Genomic DNA, 5,813 nt, shown 5'->3' on the forward strand with positions numbered 1-5,813 from the left:
TTATGTAGCAGAGACTTATTCTGTCTTAAAGGTACAGCACTATGTAACAATGTTAAACAGTTATCACTATAAGTAAAGGCGGTGCTAATCTGGACATGAACAAGTTTATGAAAATTTTTTATCCCCCACCTTTAACAGAGGTAAATGAATCAGGGGTAAGTAATGTTAATTAAACCACAAGTAGACTAGTAATTAATTAATGGACATTTTGTGTCTTTTAAAGGTCCTAGATTAGACAAAACCCTTATAAATTATTTAAGACAAATTATAGGTATTCAGTGGTTGGTGACATTTTTTACCAATAAATAAGTAGGGTAAAAACAGGAGTAATAGCTGCAAAATGTTTTGAGGCTTCCTTCTAACCTTTTAATATTTATTAGTTTTGTAATTATGAAAATCTGCTTGTTTACATTTATCATTACAAAATGGTGCTTTTTATTTTATTTTACTGGATTTTATTGTTTATAGACCTCATACATGGATTTCCCATTTCTCTGTAATGATACATTTGCACCACCTGTGTTAAAGGGATAGAAAGGTCAAAGCTGAAATGTGTATGGTTGCATTTCAATTTTTAATAGAAACATTTTTGCAATATACTTCCATTAGCAAAAAAAAGAATTTATGCTTACCTGATAAATTACTTTCTCCAACGGTGTGTCCGGTCCACGGCGTCATCCATTACTTGTGGGATATTCTCCTCCCCTACAGGGAAAGGCAAGGAGAGCACACAGCAAGAGCTGTCCATATAGCTCCCCCTCTGGCTCCACCCCCCAGTCATTCGACCGACGGTTAGGAGAAAAAGGAGAAACTATAGGGTGCCGTGGTGACTGTAGTGTATAAAGAAAAAGAAAACATTTTCAAACCTGATTAAAAAACCAGGGCGGGCCGTGGACCGGACACACCGTTGGAGAAAGTAATTTATCAGGTAAGCATAAATTCTGTTTTCTCCAACATTGGTGTGTCCGGTCCACGGCGTCATCCATTACTTGTGGGAACCAATACCAAAGCTTTAGGACACGGATGAAGGGAGGGAGCAAATTAGGTTACCTAAACAGAAGGCACCACGGCTTGCAAAACCTGTCTCCCAAAAACAGCCTCCGAAGAAGCAAAAATATCAAATTTGAAAAATTTGGCAAAAGTGTGCAGAGAAGACAAAGTCGCTGCCTTACATATCTGATTAACAGAAGCCTCGTTCTTGAAGGCCCATGTGGAAGCCACAGCCCTAGTGGAGTGAGCTGTGATTCGGTCAGGAGGCTGCCGTCCGGCAGTCTCATAAGCCAATCGGATAATGCTTTTCAGCCAGAAAGAAAGAGAGGTAGCAATAGCTTTTTGTCCTCTCCTCTTACCAGAGTAAACGACAAACAAGGATGAGGTTTGTCTAAAATTCTTTGTTGCTTCTAAATAGAACTTTAAAGCACGGACTACATCTAAATTGTGTAACAAACGTTCCTTCTTTGAAACTGGATTCGGGCACAGAGAAGGAACAACTATTTCCTGGTTAATTTTCTTGTTGGAAACAACTTTTGGAGGAAAACCAGGCTTGGTAGGCAAAATAACCTTATCTGAATGGAACACCAGATAGGGTGGATCACACTGCAAAGCAGATAATTCAGAAACTCTTCTAGCAGAAGAAATAGCAACCAAAAACAGAACTTTCCAAGATAGCAACTTGATATCTATGGAATGTAAGGGTTCAAACGGAACCCCCTGAAGAACTGAAAGAACTAAATTTAGACTCCAAGGAGGAGTCAAGGGTCTGTAAACAGGTTTGATTCTGACCAAAGCCTGTACAAAAGCTTGTACCTCTGGCACAGCTGCCAGTCGTTTGTATAACAAGACAGATAAAGCAGAAATCTGTCCTTTTAGAGAACTCGCTGACAATCCCTTATCCAAACCTTCTTGGAGAAAGGAGAGGATCTTAGGAATGTTAATCTTACTCCAGGAGAATCCCTTGGATTCACACCAACAGATATATCTTTTCCATATTTTATGGTAAATCTTTCTAGACACAGGTTTTCTGGCTTGGACCAGAGTATCTATCACTGAATCTGAAAACCCACGCTTGGATAAAATCAAGCGTTCAATTTCCAAGCAGTCAGCTGCAGAGAAATTAGATTTGGATGTTCGAATGGACCTTGTACTAGAAGATCCTGTCTCAAAGGTAGCTTCCATGGTGTAGCCGATGACATATTCACCAGGTCTGCATACCAAGTCCTGCGCGGCCACGCAGGAGCTATCAGAATCACTGAGGCCTTCTCCTGTTTGATCCTGGCTACAAGCCTGGGAAGGAGAGGGAACGGTGGAAACGCATAAGCTAGGTTGAACGACCAAGGCGCCACTAATGCATCCACTAAAGTGGCCTTGGGATCCCTGGATCTGGACCCGTAGCAAGGAACCTTGAAGTTCTGACGAGACGCCATCAGATCCATGTCTGGAATGCCCCATAATTGAGTCAACTGGGCAAACACCTCCGGGTGGAGTTCCCACTCCCCCGGATAGAAAATCTGACGACTCAGATAATCCGCCTCCCAGTTGTCTACTCCTGGGATGTGGATTGCAGATAGGTGGCAGAAGTGATCCTCCGCCCATTTGATGATCTTGGATACCTCTCTCATCGCCAAGGAACTCCTTGTTCCTCCCTGATGGTTGATGTAAGCTACAGTCGTCATGTTATCTGACTGGAATCTTATGTATCCGGCCTTCGCTAGATGAGGCCAAGCCCGGAGAGCATTGAATATCACTCTCAGTTCCAGGATGTTGATCGGGAGAAGAGACTCTTCCCGAGACCATAAACCCTGAGTTTTCAGGGAATCCCAGACCGCGCACCAGCCTGATAGACTGGCATCGGTCGTGACAATGACCCCCTTTGGTCTGCAGAAAAATGTTATAATGATCCTGTCTACTGGAGCATGCACAGTTGTAATGGTCCTAGATGAATTCGAGCAAAAGGAACTATGTCCATTGCTGCAACCATCAACCCTACTACTTCCATGCACTGAGCTATGGAAGGCTGCAGAATAGAGAGAAGAACTTGACAAGCGTTTAGAAGCTTTGACTTTCTGACTTCTGTCAGGAAGATCTTTATTTCAAAAGAATCTATTATTGTTCCCAAAAAGGGAACTCTTGTCGACGGAGACAGGGAACTCTTTTCTACGTTCACCTTCCACCCGTGAGATCTGAGAAAGGCTAGAACAATGTCTGTATGAGCCTTTGCCTTGGAAAGAGACGACGCTTGAATTAGAATGTCGTCCAGATAAGGTGCCACTGCAATGCCCCTTGGTCTTAGAACCGCTAGAAGGGACCCGAGCACCTTTGTGAAAATTCTGGGAGCAGTGGCTAGTCCGAATGGGAGAGCCACGAACTGATAATGTTTGTCCAGAAAGGCGAACCTTAGGAACTGATGATGATCTTTGTGGATAGGAATATGTAGATACGCATCCTTTAAATCCACGGTAGTCATATATTGACCCTCCTGGATTGTAGGTAAAATTGTTCGAATGGTTTCCATTTTGAACGATGGAACTCTGAGAAATTTGTTTAGAATTTTTAAATCCAGAATTGGTCTGAAAGTTCCCTCTTCTTTGGGAACTACAAACAGATTTGAGTAAAAACCCCTGACCTTGGTTCCACAGTTGGAACTGGGTGTATCACTCCCATCTTTAACAGGTCTTCTACACAATGTAAGAATGCCTGTCTACTTATTTGGTTTGAAGATAAGTGAGAAATGTGGAACCTTCCCCTTGGGGGTAGTTCCTTGAATTCTAGAAGATAACCCTGAGAGACTATTTCTAGTGTCCAGGGATCCTGAACATCTCTTGCCCAAGCCTGAGCAAAGAGAGAGAGTCTGTCCCCTACTAAATCCGGTCCCGGATCGGGGGCTACCCCTTCATGCTGTCTTGGTAGCAGCAGCAGGCTTCTTGGCCTGTTTACCCTTATTCCTGCCTTGCATTGATTTCCAAGCTGGTTTAGTCTAGGAAGCGTTACCCTCTTGTCTAGAGGCTGCCGAGTTAGAAGCCAGTCTGTTCCTGAAATTGCGAAAGGAACGAAAATTGGACTTATTCTTAGCCTTGAAAAAGGCCTATCCTGTGGGAGGGCATGGCCCTTTCCCCCAGTGATGTCTGAAATAATTTCTTTCAATTCTGGCCCAAAAAGGGTCTTACCTTTGAAAGGGATATTAAGCAATTTTGTCTTGGAAGATACATCCGCCGACCAAGACTTTAGCCAGAGCGCTCTGCGCGCCACAATTGCAAACCCTGAATTTTTTGCCGCTAATCTCACCAACTGCAAAGCGGCGTCTAAAATAAAGGAATTAGCTAACTTAAGTGCGTGAATTCTGTCCATGACTTCCTCATACGGAGTCTCCCTACTGAGCGACTTTTCCAGTTGCTCGAACCAGAACCACGCCGCTGTAGTGACAGGAATAATGCACGAAATAGGTTGAAGGAGGTAACCTTGCTGTACAAAAATCTTTTTAAGCAAACCCTCCAATTTTTTATCCATAGGATCTTTGCAAGCACAATTGTCCTTAATGGTCGTGCGTTTGGCTAGTGTAGAAACCGCCTCCTCGACCTTAGGGACTGTTTGCCATATGTCCTTCCTGGGGTCGACCATAGGGAACAATTTCTTAAATATAGGAGGAGGGACAAAAGGTATGCCTGGCTTCTCCCACTCCTTATTCACTATGTCCGCCACCCGTTTATATCGGAAAGGCATCAGGGTGCACCGGGACCTCTAGGAACTTGTCCATCTTGCACAAGTTTTCTGGGATGACCAAATTGTCACAATCATCCAGAGTAGATAGCACCTCCTTAAGTAATGCGCGGAGATGCTCTGATGTAAATTTAAATGTCACAACATCAGGTTCTGCCTGCTGAGAAATTCTTCCTGTATCAGAAATTTCTCCATCTGAGAAACCCTCCCTCACTGCCACTTCAGACTGGTGTGAGGGTATGACAGAAAAATTATCATCAGCGCCCTCCTGCTCTACAGTGTTTAAAACAGAGCAATCGCGCTTTCTCTGAAATGCTGGCATTTTGGATAAAATATTAGCTATAGAGTTATCCATTACTGCCGTCAATTGTTGCATAGTAACAAGCATTGGCGCGCTAGAAGTACTAGGGGCCGCCTGCGCGGGCATAACTGGTATAGACACAGAAGGAGAAGATGTAGAACTATCTCTACTTCCTTCATCTGAGGAATCATCCTGGGCAACCTTACTATTTGTGACAATACTGTCCTTACTGTGTTTGGAAGCTATGGCACAATTATCACATATATTTGAAGGGGGAACCACATTGGCTTCCATACATACAGAACATGATCTATCAGAAGGTACAGACATGTTAAACAGGCTTAAACTGGTTAATAAAGTAAAAAAAAGGTTTTAAAACAAAACTGTTACTGTCTCTTTAAATGTTAAACAGGGCACACTTTATTACTGAATATGTGAAAAACTATGAAGGAATTATCCAAAATTTTCACCACAGTGTCTTAATGCATTCAAAGTATTGCACCCCAATTTTCAAGCTGTTAACCCTTAAAATGTGGAAACCGGAGCCGTTTGCAATTTTAACCCCACTACAGTCCCAGCCACAGCCTTTGTTGTGACTTCAACTATCCCAGGGGGGTATTTCAAGCCTTCTAGGAACTTTTTCAGTGGACACCAGACCCTCTCACATGCATCTGCATGCACTGTACTTAAAAGAAACTGTGCAATAATGGCGCGAAAATGAGGCTCTGCCTAATACAGTGAAAGGCCCTTCCTGACTGGGAAGGTGTCTAAACTAGTGCCTGGCAATAAAAACGTTCCC

The sequence above is a fragment of the Bombina bombina genome, chromosome 2 (genome assembly GCF_027579735.1).
Source record: "Bombina bombina isolate aBomBom1 chromosome 2, aBomBom1.pri, whole genome shotgun sequence".
Lineage (NCBI taxonomy): Eukaryota > Metazoa > Chordata > Amphibia > Anura > Bombinatoridae > Bombina > Bombina bombina.